Source organism: Nycticebus coucang, chromosome 7, assembly GCF_027406575.1.
Source record: "Nycticebus coucang isolate mNycCou1 chromosome 7, mNycCou1.pri, whole genome shotgun sequence".
Taxonomy (NCBI): Eukaryota; Metazoa; Chordata; class Mammalia; order Primates; family Lorisidae; genus Nycticebus; species Nycticebus coucang.
Window position 1 is genome coordinate 77038073 of NC_069786.1, and position 18617 is coordinate 77056689.

General features: G+C 35.5%; 1 non-coding gene across 1 annotated transcript; it reads right to left on the reverse strand.

Moving 5' to 3' along the window:
- Window positions 1-16720: 16720 nt before the first annotated feature.
- On the reverse strand, window positions 16721-16846 carry LOC128591066 (small nucleolar RNA SNORA51). Its single transcript, XR_008381502.1, has one exon. It is a non-coding gene; the product is annotated as a small nucleolar RNA SNORA51 (small nucleolar RNA).
- Window positions 16847-18617: the final 1771 nt, after the last annotated feature.

Below are 18617 nucleotides of genomic sequence, written 5' to 3' on the forward strand. Positions count from 1 at the left end.
TATTGTAGAACATCTGAAAGAATTTGGGCTTAATTTTTTAGTCTTAGAGAGACTAGAAATTAGGAAGAAAAGTAATTTTATATTTTGGAAAAGGCACTCTTACATTAGCATGAAATATGGATACAGAGATTGAGATTGGATAAAGAGAGACTAGTTTAAGAACCTATTGTAATAATCTGTGGAGGGATGATGGGTAGTTTGAATATAAGGCAAAATGTTAAACTAGATGTGATGAGTGATAGGCAGTTCAGAGGCTAAGGACAAATGTCACAATTTTTTCTTGTGAAACTAAGTGGATGGTAGTGTCATCAATAGGCTGAAGAAAAGTGAAGAGAAGAAATTTAGTTTTGAGTCCTTGATGTTGATTTGTTAGTGGAGATAAACTGTAGGGCATATGTCTCTGACTTCATGATAATAGAGGGCATTGATACATGAATTAAAACTAATGCAATAGCAGAGGAGAAAAGCAGGAAGAAAGCCAAGGAAGAATCCTGTGGAACACAAAGAAAGAGTAGTGAAATATAATAGAAAATAATGTTTTTCAAAGGAGGAATTTCTTAGAAGGGCTAGAAGTCAAATATAACCAACTGTCCATTAGATTTGACAGATAGAAGAGTTTGATAAAGTAAATTGTAGTGTGTACAAAAAAATAAAAGAAAATAGAGAAATGTAGACTCCAAAATGTCTACCACTAGCTCAGGGAGATGGTTTGCCTTTCTCTGGGCGTTTGTGGAAAAAAATCTTTCCTATATTTTGTAGCCACAGACCTGTTTTCCTACCAACTTGGAGTTCTGATTTGTATTACCCACATGGCTGAAGAACCACAAACCTTGACATTAACATAAAATGTAGTCACAATCTTATAAAATACAAAATACTTCTGGATGGCATAACTTCAACCCAAGACATATAGAATATTATCAATAAAGTTTCATCTAACATATGCTTAAAATGAAAATTCACAAAATGCATGTGGAAATAATCCACCACGAGTAGAGTTAGTAACAGAATAAAACCTTCATGGAACTATTGAATGGAGACCATAAAATAAAAATATAACTAATAATTAAAACACAGGGAAAGAACATGTTATCAAAAAAGAAGAAAAATTACAGAACTTCTAGAAATGAAAAATAATGTATTAACTTAAATATTCAATGAATGGGTTAAAAATAGATTAGGCACAGTTATAGGAGATATTATAAAATTAGAATATAGACCCAAGGAAATTACTCAAAATCAGAATACAGAGAGAAAGGAAAAATAAATATTAAAAGAGAGTTAAGAGCCATGTAGAATATAAAAAGAAAGCCTAGAATGTACCTATTTGGAATTCTAAAAGGTGAAAACAGAATGAAAGTGAATGAAACATCATTTAAGAGAATAATAGCTAAGAATTTGCTAGGATTATTAAAAAACATAAATCTTCAAATTGAAGAAGACCAATAAATCCCAAATGTGTTAAATAAAGCCAAATACTTACCTACATATGGCATAATACATATGAACAATGGAAAAAAGAATGCCTTATAAACATTTGAGACAAAAATAAAATTACCTATATTAAACATAAAATTAGGCTGTAGAAATTTGTCAAACCAGGACAGAGAGCAGAAAATAGTGTAATAATATATTCAACAGGTTAGGACAAACAAAAAGTTCCAGTCTATAATTCTATACCAAACCAAAATACAATTCAAGAGGGAGGATGAAATGCTATTGTCAGACAAATAGAAACCAAACTTTCAAAAAGTTTGAAGGAAAGAGAGAGTCTGGATAGGAATAAGAAATGGATACAGAGTCTGAGAATAAATGTTAAGATTTGGATAAACTTGACAGACTGAATGAAGGGAACTGATAGAGATGATGGAGACGGTAATCAGTGATAGAAAAGGCAAGAGAGGAGAAAGGGGATGGAGAGAGAGACACTTTCATTAGAAAAACTTGAAGAGGTTATGAGGCAGGGTGGAATCAAGATCTTGCAAGAGTTAGAGTGGGTGCATATATGAGTATTTGAGGGAGGCAAAAGGCACTTTGAGAAAACTAAGGTAAAAAAGCAAGTGGAGAGACAACTGACTCAAAATCAGTAAAATACTATAATAGGTATAGAGAGCCCAGGAAATTACAAAGCCTGGATATCTTATAGCATTACTCCTACTGTGTCTACTTTTTAAACAAAGAATTATATTTTTAAAGCCACAACATTTTCTGAATTTTAGAGTGAAAACTAAAGTTTGTCTTTGAGGGAAAATCTTTAGTGAGCTTTTGAGTCATGTAGTCCCACCCATGGCTTTGAATATCTAAAATCAGTGATCCCAAAAGCAAACTCTTTAATTTGGAGTGTTAAATAATTTATTCAGCTACATAAAATGTTTCATAGTGGGAAGTGTTATAATGTTAATTTCTTTTTCTTTTTCTTTTCATGATGAGACCTACAGATGGGCTATGATGCTGGACCTCGAGAAAAAGAACAGAAATTGGGGAGATACAAATTGGTTAGTGGAGGGTGATGGTCCATTGGCAAGCATGGCAACTTGGAGTACAAAAGAGAGATAGTTGTTGTGGAATTTTCTGTGTAAGAGCATGATCAAGAGATACTTTGGACAGTGAGTTTTGAGGCAGTTATACCTGATACTTAGTTTTAAAATTTTCTACCACTTAGTTTTAATCCCTACATTTTAGTATCCAACCTACATATGCCTGGGAGACTGCAGCAAGTAACCCATGTGCACATTGAGACCAAGGTGAACCCTGGTGAGCAGCAGCTTCATTGAGAAGCAGTTCCAGATGCGACTTCTAGTGAGAATAGCTTTGGGGAAAAAATGGACCGCTTACAATCACAATAGGTTCAAACTTGAATTATGGTTGATTTGGATAACGGAGGAAAAGAGGTCAGAGATTTTAGAATTACCTTTCAAATTTACTCGCCATTTATGTTAACACATTGTTAACCGGCAATTTTACCCAGAAAGTATCCATGACACTGGGTAACTTGTGACTGGGCAACAATGTGTTAAAACTATAATCCTTCATATCTAAAAGACTTAGAAATCCTAGTCTACTTTATCCAGTACCTTGTTATTGGTGTTTTGCAAACTACCTTAGATTATACTTAATAGTATCTTCTCAATCTTTTCAGTACTCTGAGATTGAGCTATTTGAGGGAAAGAAATTCACTTTACTCACCTTTTGCTCTTCTTTGATACCAATATTAATACCAGAGTTCACATCTTGTATCAAAGTCTGCTTTTCACATTATGTACTACTTCTTTGCAATTAAATTGTTTGCCCAAACCTCCAATACCTGCTTCCACATTGTTTATGCCACATCATCTCTGGCTATTTCTAGCTTTCCTGACTGCAGAAACCCTCACTCTCCTGAGCTTTACACTTCATTTTTCTGCTAACACTATTAACCCATTTCCACCTTTACTCCTTTGTCCCTGCTTTTCCTGTTGTCTGTAATTCTCTTCCCTGCTTATTCAAGTTCTACGTTCATTTTAAATCCAATTCCCATATCCTTTTCACCTAAATATCAAGTATCTCCAATCAAGTACCTTAGGAGGGAGAACTACTCCATGGCTTTGTTTGCCTCTCTCATTCTACCTGAAATGGCGAAGAACATAAAAGGCACTTAGTATCTGCAATAAATGCTTGTTGAATTAAATCAATATATGTGTAATATTCACCTAGGCAAAGTCACATTCTCTACAAATGAAGAAAGGATAGCGTAGGAAAATACTACTCTCTCATGATCAAAGATCTACGGTAAACACGGGAGAGAAAACTTAGCAGTGTCTATTTCTGAGATCTCAGCTGTAGGTGCTGAAACTAATCAGTATTCTTTTATTCTAGACTCTCAGGGGCTTGACTAAAGAAATTTAAATTACACTAGGGGTTCTCAGTGGATTCACTATTTGGAGTAACACAATTCAAACCATGAAATTAATTTCTGCCTTAATAGGCTTCCTTGTCCCACATTACCTCTGATGATAGTTTTACATTGTGTAGTTAAAATTGCAATTGAATACAGTAGCTGTGAATTTTGTTCGATTCGTTATGTATTTCTCATAATGGATGTACATATTTGTGTGTACATTTATCCATTGTCTACCTGGTCTATCATCCTTAACAAGAGTTTAATCTTAGTCTGTTTTTTCCTTCACAATCATGTTTATTTAAGTTCCCTCTGACCCAGCATTCTTCTATTTCCCTTTATACTACTTTTATCTTATTTCCATTGCTTCAAACAACTAAGAGTAAATTATGAGGGCGGCGCCTGTGGCTCAAGGAGTAGGGCGCCGGTCCCATATGCTGAAGGTGGTGGGTTCAAACCCATCCCCGGCCAAAAAAAAAAAAAAAAAGAGTAAATTATGAATGTCTTGCTACAAAAAATAAAGTAAGTCAGGTGAAGGTTATGTTAATTAGTTTGATTTAAGCATTCCACATTATATATCAAATCATCACATTGTACCCCATAAATGTATAGTATGCAGTTATAATTTAATAAAAAATTAAATTAAAAAAAATTTCCCATGTTTGCCCATTGTACCAACCTCCCATTCCCACACATTCTTAAGTTACTGATCCTACTACTATTCCTGTAGTTTGAGCCATACAATTCAATGCGAGGTATGTATATGCTGTATGACAACTCTTTTCTTAACCCATTGTAAGTACCTCCAAAATATATGCTTAGTTTGTATCCCTCCTCTTTCAAGATAAATATAAAGGACATATGCAATAAAATTTTTATTAGCTGAATGATTATAAATTAGTATACTATTAGATAATACACACAAAATTTACCATGCTTAAAGCCAAAAATAGGGCAATGGGGGTGCTTCTTGGAGAAAGAGTGTCATCACTGTCATTATTATAGTGCATCCAATAAATTAGTGCACAGAAATAATTAGAGCCAAAATATTTAAAATATGTAATTATAAAGATATTACCCAGAAAAATTATAAAATTGTGTTGTTTATCATATATTTTGTTATATAGTAACTTGTAGTCAATATGTATGTAATATTTATTGTTAATAGTGGGCTTTCTTTTAACTGCTCTATTGACGTAAGTTATAGCATTGATTTTTCAAATAGCCTAATAGTCTATTTGAATTACTAGCAAATACTACTGATCTTGTCTTGATTTGTTTACGAGGCTCTTTGTAATCAATCTTCTAGATACTCAGCAGTCAGAAAGATTGTTACCAATCTCATTTTAAAAGTGTTTATGCTGTTCAATGCCTACGTGTATAATGTCAAAGACAAATTCAGCTATAAAGTTGAGTGGAGGCAGTTCAATATTATTGTGGTCAAAAAGAGATTACATGAAATACAGTGAATATAAATATGTCAATAGAAATCTGGCTTAAAAATCAGGATGTTAGCCAATTCTATAATGACAGGGTAATTGGAGGATTATAGAGACAAGTTAAGGGCAGATCGATAATATTTCACAAAGAATAAAATTCAATAATACTATGAACATCATACTTGAGAAATTATCAAATAAAGGCATGCCATGTTTTCATTAGAGTGTTAAAAGAATAATTTCAAAGCCTGAAGAATTGAAACTCTGCTAATAAATGAAAATGATGAGGTGTGGAGCTAGGAGATAAGAGAAGAAGTAGAATTTTTAATCATTTAAAAAATTAGAGATTTTCTGAGTTACAGACATGGACTCTTCAATAATTAAGATAAAATTTGACTTTAGCACATAATATCAAATTATAACCATGACACTTAGAAAAACATTCACTTATAAATAATGTCAATGGCTTTTAGAAAGGAGCCTAACTACTCAACTAAAAATTGTCAAAGCAATCAACATAGTACTGAAATATTCTTGACTCCTAAAGAAGATTTTCTGCCAGTTGCTATTGACATTTGGATTATATACATGTAAAATATACAAACTTGAGTTGTTTTATGGCTGCCAAGATTTTTATAACTGAAAATGTCTGTAATAATTTCCTACAGCAGTCCTGTTCTGTGAAAGAAACTCTGAAGGAAGCAAAGGAACCATTAATTGCTATTACATGTAGTGCTCACCTGGAGGATAAAACCCTTGGCAGAGTGCTGGGCTCTCGAGGGTCCCAGGGGTCTCAGTAATAACCAGAAACATGGGCAAGGCCATCTCCTAGGTCCTTCTCTTCAAGTTTTGGTGCTTCATGCAGCTTCCTTGGTGGGTCATCCCATGAATTTAATGCCTGGATGTAGATTTAATCTCTCAAGTCAATTTGCTAGTAAAAATATGTAATTATTCTTCAAATACCATAGTTTGTATAAATAGTTTAGGGTTTATATTTCCATGAAATATGGTAAAAACTACATTATACATCAAGTGTTCTAGTGTGTGTCTTCTTTTGGATATTATTTTACTTAACACAAACTAAATGATCACTGGGGACTCTGTTTCCTCTGAGTAGTTGTTGCTTGGAAAAGAGACATATGGTTACATGCATTTAAATTCTTCATTAAAAATGTTTACAGGAGGGGAAAAGTAATACACTCTAAAATGGCAAACATTATAGAGGGTTGCAGAATTCAGCTCTAAAGAGTTTTATATCATTACTTTATTACTTAGAAATAAACATTATGCCTCAATAAGTTGTTTATACAAACTCTAAGTAACTTGGTTTCCTGAGTAAATATTTAGGTTGAAAGTGTTTCTCAAACGTTCAGTTATTCCAATTTACATGGAATATAGAGAAAAAGAGGGTATATTTAATCATGTTATTAAACAGAATGTTAAAGAAGAAACAGACTTTTTTGCTGTTGTATTCTTTTAGTTGAAAGAAAACAGATTATTTCATTTTGTTATATTTAACTGTAGAACTAACTATTTTGGTTGTCAGGAATTAATTTTACTTTGACTTAGGGCTTGATTTTGATTAATGTCCAATCCATTTCGTAGTCACAGCTGGCAGCATAGTGTTCATTCTGACATGGGTACGGGAGGCTATTCCTTCTGCCATTTTCTGCTTGGCTCACCCCTGTTCATAGAAAGGTCAAAATAGTAAGAAATAATACACATAATTAAGCTAGTTCAATAAATAAGGTGGTTCAAAAGCTCTGGGGATACTGTGACCCCGTCTAGATTTGAGAAAGAATAGTCTAAAACAATTCCATTCATCTGCAGAATGCCCAAGAGTGGTCGTTGAAACACTCATCAAAGAAGGGGGTGGTATTGTTCCTTTTCTTTTTCTCAAAAATGCTTTGGGTGGAATGTTCTGGATACTATCTGGATAAGAGAAGTACAGAGCATGATGAGAGAATACAAGAAGGGCGCTTCAATCTCGTTAAAGGTCTAACTCATGTTCACATTAACCGTGGGGATTATTAACAATAGTTTTCTTTCCTCTCTCTCGGAGTTTATGGTTCAGAGACAGTACCAAACAGAGAAATATTTTTTATTTTCAGGACTGCAAATCTATTCCAGGGTATGCCATTAATTGAAGTCTAGGTTTTCTACTTAGGTTACCTATTTATATGCTTTAAAGGTAAAGATGAGCTCACACCATGCTACCGACATGATTCCTTTTAGACTAACAAATGTCAAATTTATCTCAGTTCCCAGAATTCTGATGTCATAGCTTTAGAATATAGGTCAGTGTTAAGTAAGAACCTGTTATCTAAATATCAGAATCGTGTAGCATGACATTCAAGGCTATTCGTAATCTTTTTATTTCTTAAAAATGTTTATAATTTAGGGCGGCACCTGTGGCTTAAAGGAGTAGGGGGCTAGCCCCATATACTGGAGGTGGCAGGTTCAAACCCAAAAAACTGCAAAAAAAAAAAAAGAAAAAGAAAAAGAAAGAAAAAATAATGTTTCTAATTTAGCTCCTAATTATTCTCATTAATATTTCCTACAATCCTGTTAAATTTAATTACTCAGGTTTTTTTATTACCTTGTTTTTATAAGGGGGTGATATACAAAACAATATATTAATAAAGTAGGAAAAATGAGTAAGGGATACAAACAGAAAGTCAATCAGAGAATGCCCCCAACCTCCCTGACACACACTCACATACCCCTTCCATTAAACAAAACAAGACAATACAGCACAATAAATAGCACAATTGTCAATCAGCACGTGAAAAGACATTACTGTTACAATGAAAGATATGCAAATGAAAATATTAAGATTCCTTTTTATGTCTCATATTGGACAATAAAATTTATTTATTTACCAGTGTTGACTGGAACACAGGAAAAGAAGGAGACATTTTCATGCACAGTTAATGGGAATTGGTGAGGTATTAATTTGGGAAACTACTCTAAGAGAGAGCTTTTTAAAAACTATGAAATTCAAGAAAGGGGGAGTGGGGAACAGGTGGAGGGTACAATGTAGGAGTATATGGCAAACCTTCTGGGTTAAGGGCTCAAATGCAACTTGGACTCCACCTAACAAGTGCAAACAATGTAACCTAATTGTATGTGCCCTTATATTAATGCAAAATAATAAAAGCTGGTGGAAGTGGGGATATTTGGTAAAAACTTAACCTATCAGACATGATGAAGCACACTGCATGCTTCAACTTAAACATCATAAAAGGCGTCCATGCAACAAAACATTTAGACCCTTCAATATTTTGAAATTAAAAAACCTCCATAAGAAAAAATTCTGGTGTAGTAAATGTGACTATTTTATGAGTCCAGTTCTATTAATCTTAACACATGTATAGATATTTGACACTACCGCCATATTCAGGAAATAACAAAACACAAAACAGTTTGATGACTCAGGAAAACTCTGTCACATTACACTCTCGTTTTACAGTCACTCTTCCACTCATGTGTCATCCAAACAACTGCTAATGTGTTTTTACTGTAGATTTGTCTTTCAAGAATATCATATAAATGGAATCATAAAAAGATAACTTTTGAGACAGGCTTCTTGCACTCAGCAGAAGGCCTTTGTGATTCAACCAAGTGTGTGCAGCAATACTGCTCAGCAGTCATTGTTTCTGAAGAGTAAAATGTATTCATTTTGATGAAGTCCAATCTATCATTCTTTTTTTGTTTGTTTCATGCTTTATGAAGCTTACATAAGAGCTTCATAAGATATCTTTGTGTAATTTAGGAAAGCAACAAATTTTTCCCATGTTACCTTCTAAAAGTTTTATAGCTCTAAATTTTACATTTAGATCTTTTACCTATTTTGAGTTAAGTGTTTTGCATTGCGTGAAGTAATATTCTTCTCCCCATTCTCCATTTGGATATCCAGTTTATCCAGAATTATTTGTTCAAAAGACTTTCCTTTCTCCGTTAACTTGCCTTGGATACTTTGTGGAGGGTCAATTGACCATATATATGGGTTCATTTCTTGAGTCTCTATTCAGTTCCATTATCTATGGAATAGACCTATGGAACAGATTTTACAAAATATAAAACTGTCTTAATTACTATACCTTTAAAATAAGTCTTGAAGTCAGATAGATAAGCCTTCCACCTTTGTTCTTATGGAGCAGGCGTTTGTAAAACATTTCATTCATTGTATTTTTGTTTTAAAACATCTATTGCATTCTTTTAAAAAATTTTATCTTTCTTCTGAGAATGTCTACCTTTTCACTCACTTCAACTGCATGTGTGTATGTTTTCAATCAAATGGACTCAGTTATAACGGCTACTTGAAACACTTTGACTTGTACTTCTAACATCTAAGCCACATCAGGGCTGTTACCTCTTAATTGTCTTCTTCAAAATTTAGTCACATTCTCTGCTTTATTTATGTCAAATGATTTTGGATTGCATCCTGGACACTGGCATCAGAAGTGGTCCTGGAAAGCAAATCATTATGGTAGGATTCTGAATTTGGAAAACCTATAGTCTGAGAGTAAAGGTACCACACTGCTGGTGAGAATAAGGGTGTTGATGAGATCCTCACAAGCAACAGCAACAATTACCGACTCAACAGGGAGCAGGAACGTGATGAAGTGTATGAGGAAGGGGAAGCAATAGTTTCTGTTTCGGATTGGCACTTTAACTGTGTGTGTGCAATAGTAGTTAAAAAGACTATGGAATTCACTGGCTTTACAAGCTCTGGTTATCCAGCTATGAACGCAGAACACATTGTGAACATCAGAAAACCTCTCTTTTAAAGGTTTTGAGAACTCTGTCTCTAATAGCTGAAGGCAGGAAAAGTAAAGTAAGCCTTGATAAACGTCCTCTATCGGTATCATGTCAAAGCCAAGGCTCTGCTGGAAAAAGATTGAGAGCTAGAAATGGACACAGAGATACTTAGATGGATAAACCTATGAATTGCTCTTGTCTGAAGATCAAACATTGCCATGGAGACTTACAGAGAGTGAATGATAGACGAAGTCCATTTAACAACAGATCCGATGGGTCTGTGAACCTCTCTATGTAATTCCTCCTCACTCTCATGCATAGGATAGATATCTTCACAACTAGAAGAACTTAACATCTGTCCTTAACCTAAATCTGTTATTGTGAGAAAGGTAAAGTGCAAAATCCTGAAACTGTTCTTTCTACCTCCACCTCCATGAACATAATAAATCAGAAGCAAAACCACAGTATCCATAAGAATTTTGAAGATTAGCTCCATCAACAAAAATATAAAGACACAGATATGATTGTCCCAAGTAAAACCACTTTTTTTTTTAGAAGTTTGGATGGATTGCAGCAGGTAATGATAGACTCCAAAAAACTTAACCAAATGCTGGCTCCAATTATAAATGCCTGATTAGCTGTGCTATCTTTATGGGAACAGATCAACACTGCTTCTAATGTTAAGTATGATACTTCTCAATTCTCACTAGTAAAGTAGATCAAAGCAGTTCTAGTTACACGAGAAAGGCAACAGCATGTTTTGGGAAATATGATGCTCCAGTTTCCTGCTTTCTCTCACAATGTATCTGCAGGAAGCTTGAATGTCTTTACATTTCTCAGAACACCATGCTAGTCCAATATATATATGCTGGTCAGATGTGGTCAAAGGAGCGGCAATCACAAGGCATGCCCTCTCAGACACCACTGCTGACAGTGCCGAGGGTGGGAGAGGACTTTTGGAGGCAGCATAAATCACATGTAGGAGCTATTCTGACCCATTTGTGAGAAGATTTAGGTTTTAGTTGTGAATGTTGAACGCACAGAGAGCTCTGTAATGCATCTAGAATGCTCCCTGGGATTTACAAGCCCACAGATCTGAACATACACAAGGTATCTGAACTGGATAACGATCCTCAGTGGATTCTCTGGCGATTCTAAAGGGTGGTTTCCAGCACAGACTCCTTGAGTAAGGGCATGTGTTCTGTGACAGGCAATTAGTTGTTATTTGACAGGGAGCCCCTGAGGTCCTAGCAGAGACTGAGAGCTTACTCAGGGGACACCAAGTGACTGTGATCCTGTAGCTTCCCATCATAACTTGGATATTACCAGATTCAATGAATATTAAAATCTAGCCAGTCTAGGAGTACAATGGAAACTATTTATTCAGAATCAATTTTGAGCAGCTCCCAAGGGTAAAATGAAGGTACATGGCAGGTTACCAGTCTCCTCTGACACTTACATTGGTTTCACCAACCCCTCCTCCTCAGTTAGCACTTACTGTGTCTTCATGGGGGACTCCCCATTGTTTACTTAGAAGGAAAAAACCAACTCAATCCTGTTTCAAAGATGAGTGATTTTGGTATGATGAATCTAGCAAAACATCAATTTTTGCCTCACCAAGTTAGTACTCAGGGATGGCTAGGACACTAGTGAAAGGAATTCTTTTGATGGGCAGAACAGAGCATTTTTATCATTTGCATTGCATGATCCAAGATGTGACACAATGTGGATCTGCACAGACACTGAGAATGTAAGTAAAAGCTTGGCTGGTTTCTCAGGAGCTTGGAAAGAGCAGAGTTTGGTGATCAGAGACAAGGAAATTTGTGTGGAGGCATGCAGGTGGACCTGTGAGAGTCAGCAAAAAATAGGAATGGTTTTGTGCCTCCTGTTAATGCCAAACAGATAGCATCTACTATACAGGAGGGAATTTACAACCACCCAGATAGAATGATGTGTCCTGAAGATAATAGATAATAATTTCTCTCTTCTTAGACTTATACGATGGGCTCATACTGAGAGTGTCATATGCCAGGGATGAAATTATGAGTGGGCCCAATAATATGGACTCTTAAAATGGCAGATCAATCTATTGCCATTGTTTATGCTCAATATGCCATTTATAGAAACTAACAGCGAGGTCTCAAGATGGAATGATCCCTTACGCAGACCGGGTTGATTACACAAACTGGGCTCCTTCATCATGGAAGGAACAGTGACTTGCCTTTCCTTAAACGGACATCTCCTTCAGATTTAGATTTTCCTTTTCTTCTGGCACTACCAGAGAATCCACTGAAGAATCCTTTTCTTCTGGCACTACCACTACCATTTCATTGCTTACGAAATGCCAGATTCATTGACATGTGGTACTGAATAATATCGCTTTAGAACAAAAGATTAGTTTTATGACAAAATCTGTATCTGTGTAAAAATGCATGCACAGTCATGGAATCCACTTTTCCTACCATAGACATCATTCAGGCTTTTTCTGCCCAAAAGAGGAATGTGATTGTCTATTAAAAGCTCAGCTCTGATATCAGTTTGGGGTTAACACCAATGTTGGGTACAGTCTTATAGGACACCACATGTATATTAATTCACGGATGATAGATGGTCTCATGTTCCAAGTCTACTAATCCAGGAACTAAAAAAAGGATATAGTTAAATATAACGAAATACGTAAACTACATAACACAATGCCTGGCTCTTGGCAACTACTGAATAAATGTTGGCTATTATTTTAACAAATCATGAATATCATTGTGATCACAGAGCTTTTATTATGTCTTTGAAGAGTTAGAGGAGGATCTTAACTCTGGCTGTACATCTGAATCATTGTTAAAGATGCAATAATCCCAGAGACTTTGGGCTGGGGTTTTGTCATCTGAACTTTAGAAAGCTTCACTGGTAATGGCATAGAACCATAGCAAACCTGGGATTAACTTGCAAAAAGGGCCAGTGATGTTTAAAATGTAAAAACCTCCAGAGTTACGGGTCAGTTCCAAGATATGTACATTGTGTATAAAAAGCATTAAGTTACGGGGTCAGAATGGGTTAATACAGGACTTTTAAAAATATTTTTTCAGACAAATTAAAGAAACCATGTAATACAAGTTGAGATGAACCAAGTTTAGCCATTAAAAAAAAATGCTATTAATATTTTTTCCAGCGCTCACACTTATCTTTTCTTGGGATTTTTTTTACATGGTTAATAATACTGTTTACTGGTAACATACAAATATTACCTCTGCATTTAGAATAAATGTTTTATATCTGGTCTTTATTTTTTGTTTAATATATTTTTGGAAGACACAACTCTCCAAAGTTTGAGAATACGGTGTGTAATGGTAGTTCCTGTTCTTATGTGAGAATAAAGAAATTGGTAAATATCTCTGAATTTTTCTTCTTTTATTGAGCTTAATTTCTAACAATTTGTTGTGCAAGAATACTAACCAAATAGAAAACATAAGAGGAAAAATTAGCCCACTAAAAACATCATCAACAATAATTCTCACAATATGTAAACTAACCAAAAATGGCCAGGACCCATGTAAAAAATGATTATAGAATTATGTTGAAAGAACACAAAAGAAAACAATTCTACACAAAAACTTCAATATTTCAAATATTTAAATTATGTCCAAGTCAATCTACACATTTAAATATGTCCTATTCAAGATCCCATTTTTTTTAAAAGACAATATGGTATGATGCTTTTAAATTTCACCTGAAAGAATAAATGTGTGAATAAGAAAAAATAAATATGTGAATAAGAGTAAATCAGCCTGGATAACATCCAAAATGAAAACAAAAACAATGAATGTCTCCTTGATGTTCACTCTAGCCCTTCCCCAATGAATAGCAGTAATACAGTGTGGACAATAAACCCAACCAAAGGAAGGCTGGCCTTGCTGCCATCTCCTGGTCAGTGTCCCCTCGGGCAAGCTGTGCTACCCAGAGATGCTGAAAGGACTTCATTCTTGATGAATACAGCAAGCACCAGAGTCAACCAACCCCAAAGCCCATCTATGCATGTATATGAGGTCACGGTCAGGAAATAGGAGCTACTTTAAACAATTTGAGTAAAGAGTTTTTTAATAGAGGGAACTAAAGAATCCCACAACCAGTGGAAGATCTTAGGGACAAAAGGTCAGAAGCCCTATTTTCAAAAATTCAGAAGTTTAAAAATCTCAGTGATACCCCCCATTAAGGATGCCCGGAGCCGCAGTGGATGTTTCTCAGGAAAACTTTCAGAAGCCCAGAGAGGCTGTTGCTGTTGATCTCAGTGAATGCCTTCTTTTTTCTCCTTTCCAAGTCTTCTCCAAGCACATCTCATAGGGAAGTGTAGGCCAGAAGCTGAGGGAGCAGGGATTTTGAAAACTTGCTTCTGCAATGCAGAAGAGAATGAAGAAAAAGGCTGGGACTGTCACATTGAAAATACACAATACGGCACATTGTTCTACCCTGAAATTCCTGTTGGGTGAGTGTGGCAGGTTGTATTTTCTATAAGTGATTACACTAATGTATCTCCCATCCCACATACTCTTCTTATTTTCCTTGCCAATCAGTGGGATCTCTATTCTATTACCTGTGATAGCCTCCATTCATAAGTGTGAGTTGTGTGTAAGCTGGATGTTTATAACTCAGGGACTGCCTGTACCAGAAAAGACATATTGGATTAAAAGCTAAAGTGGTAAAAGTAAAGATGTATGCCAGAAACCATGCTTTGTGTTGAGTATACCTCATGTATTCTTTAAAAAGAAATAATCATGAACTTATTTGTAATTAGCAATTATTACCATACATAATGGAATTCTATTCAGTCATAAGAAAAGAATGAAATTTTGTCATTTGCAGCAAAAAGGATGATCCTGGAGGACATTATGTTAATTGGAATAAGCCAGGCCCAGGAATTTAAATACTGCATATTCTCACTCATAGCTTGGACCTAATAAGTTGTTCCCATTAAAGTGGAGGGTAAAATGGTGGTGACTAGAGGCTGGGAAGAGTAGACGATAAAGAGAGGGTAGTTACAGATATAAAACAACAGTTAGGAGGGACAAATCCTGCTGTTCTGTAGCACTGGAAGGTGGCTATAGCTAAGAACGTATTGCATATTTTCAAATAGGTAGAAGACAGGACTTTAAATGTTCCCAACACAAAGAAATGATAAATGTTTAAGATGATGGATATGCAAATTACTGATTTGATCATTACACATAGTTTACATTTATCGAAATACAGCACTATACTCCATAGATATATGCCATTATCGTGTGTCAATTGATAATAAATACAAATAAAACAAAAAGCCAGAACCTCAAAGGGTATGATCATATTTTTCCCTATCTATGCAATATTGTTATTTCATAACATTTTATTTTCTTACATTTGCTTTATCCTTTTTTCTTGCTCCCTGTGTTTTCTAGAACCTATCTCTATTACTTCAGCATACATTTCCCAAGTCTAAGGACATTATCCTACACAATTACAGTATTTTATCACACCTAAGAAATTAACAGTGCTTCCACAATGTCATTTAATAAATCCAAAATGTCTCAATTGCCCCCCACAAATATTTTTTTCTGTCTCTTTTCTAAGACTTCTCAGTAGAGAAATAAATGATTGTGGGAGAGGACACCTTCACCTTGGTGATCCCTTCTTATGTTGACTGAATGAAATTTCTCTTTTATTTCTGTTAGCTGATAGTCTTTTCATCTCATTTCTGCAAAGGGTTATGATAAAGTCAAAAATAAGGCAGCCGTGATGTGAGCAGTGAGTCACCTTTTGTGCACGAATGTCTGCATGTGTTACTCTATGTAGGGAAACCCAAAGAACTGATGCATGTGGCCTGTCCTCTGACTGGGTAACGGAGAAAAAGGATCTGATTTTTGTTCCGAGTGCTCTGGGCAAATCTAAACACTTATTTTAGATTTACCTTGTTATACCAAATTCGTTCTGCAATTCCTCTCTACAGAGTGTTTATCTCACCGCCAACAATAACCATTTTATGTCTTGAGGCACTTTGGGTATTTGCTGCATCCTTCTTTATATAAATTGAATAATACACAATTTAACTCCTCATTGCTGACTGCAATGTCTTAAAGCTTATGCTATTTTTAAAAAATTGTTTTTGTATTTCAGTTTTTACATTTGAAGGTGTCAGTGTCCCCCATTTCTTTCTTTTTAGATGCTTTTTAGAAATGTCAGTGCATTTTCATATGGTAGAATACTTCTTTGAAACCAAGAGAATGTTATTGATTCTTTTATGATGTGTGAATTTTACCGTCCAAATTCTTTTAAACAGATTTTTAAACTGAAAAACAAAGGAGAAGAAGAATTGCTAATTTTAGCATAGGCTCATTTGGAGAAATGTCAAAGGTTAATTTGCAGGGGAAATTAATGGTGAGACTACTGGACTGTGAAAATAAAAGAAGAAAATTTGACTGGGTTAAATATTCAAGTATGACCTTATAGAATAGCCTGTCAATTTGGCTGTGAAAAGACAGACCAGTGACCTACATTGGATATTTTTCTATTTTCTTAAGATTAATGGAATCAAACTGTAATTTTCCTAAGAACCACCTTTGTTCAACTTCAGGGCAAGTATGTGTTTTCTTTCTTTCATTCTTTTTTTCTTCCCTCGTGTTTCCCTAGTCAAAATACTGACTACATACAGGGTTAGGCTGGAGTGTCAATGGGGTTTACCTTTTTCCTCTTTCTATACAGTCGGTATATGAACACAGCCTGCAGTAAGAACTAGGAAGCTGGCAAGTTTGTGATTTCTAAGTGGACCCAGTGCAGCAACTGAGCCTAAAACTGAATTTTTTAAAAAATATATATATATATTTTTTTTGGGAGGGAGGATTCATTGAGGGTACACAGAACCAGGTTACACTGATTGCTGTTGTTAGAAAAGGACCGTCTTATATTTGTGTCCCGCCCCCAAAAGGATTTTACATTTTAAGTGTGGTAATTAAATTAATTTTGAATCTCTTAAAAAAACAAATAATAAATATAACTTGAAATGTAATGGTGTACATTATATTTTAACATAGTATTATACACATACCTAGCAAGAAAGATACTATAATCATAAAGGGGGTTTTCCCAGGGCAAGGGTGTGCAGGCCCCTGCGGTTTCCCCAAATGTGGGAAACTCTACTCTATATTCTCTGGTAGTGGGGACTGCATTGGCACTTTCCTGACTTTTTTTTTTTTTTTTTTTTTTTGTGTGTGTGTGTGTGTGTATATAAAAGACGAAGTTTAATATATGTATATATAAAAATATAATGAAACTAATATTTACACTTTTGCAAATATATGAAAGTCAACGTATATTGTAATTGCTTATTCTTTAGTGCTGTGTTAGATACACAAATACAGTTTCATCGTTTAAAGCATTCATTAATTTTATTACTAAAATTCCATTAAGTACTACTAGAAAAAAACACCTAGTGGAGATGGAAAAACATACGGAAAAGGGGCTTCACATTTCAAAAGATTCCCCTCAAGACTATGACTTGTCTTGTTATTCATGAGTTTTGTATTTTGTAAGGCAAACAGCATCCAACTTCACGTTTAAAACTACATATACTATGCCACAACCTTTGAGGGATGATGTCATTTTTTTCCTGATTAATATGAGTGCATACAATTAGGTAACATTGTTTGCATTTGTAATTCATTTTTTTTTAGAGACAGAGTCTCACTTTATCATCCTCGGTAGAGTGCTATGGCATCACAGCTCACAGCAACCTCCAAGTCCTGGGTTTCGGCGATTCTCTTGCCTCAGCCTCCTGAGTGCTAGGACTACAGGCACCTGCCACAATGCCCAGCTATGTTTTTTGTTGCAGTTTGGCCAGGGCTGAGTTCGAACCCACCACCCTCGGTATATGGGGCCAGCCCTCTACTCACTGAGCCACAGGCACCGCCCCGCATTTGTAATTCTTACCCTGAAGCATCAGTTCCTGAGGGACTTCACATCATTATTTAAAGTTTCTTTGAAGAGTATAGGCTAAAGGCTTTAGAGCTCATCTCCCTCCCCCCCATCCCGTTTTACTTAATAAGCAGTTGTAAAGCATTTATTTTTTCCTGAATTGTGCCTTAAGAAATGAAACCTCTATCATCCCCCTATCCTGCCATTGGCATAGTTGGGCACCAAAAGTATGTGTACTATTAATGTGTAATATACAGTTTGAGATGGTCGCTGGTGGTAGCAGCTACAACCTAGAAGTTAGAAACGCCTCCTCCAGTAATCTATGCCCTAACTGACCGGGGCGCTGCCCACTGGCTGCACTTCTTCGAGAAGTCACTGCTGCCAGCACATTTCTTCTGAGCGCTACATCACCGAGTGCTCTGCCTTTGCTGGAATGCGTCTTCTGCAGGCTCACTGCAGAGTTTAAAGGAGAAAAAGTCCCTTTGTGCCATGGCAGGCTTTCATGACAGTAATCTTTTGCTGTCAGAGGTGAAACATCCAGGCCGCAGAGGTAGCAGCTTTTGCTGTGACTGCCACTTAGATGGAAAACTGGACCTCCCTGA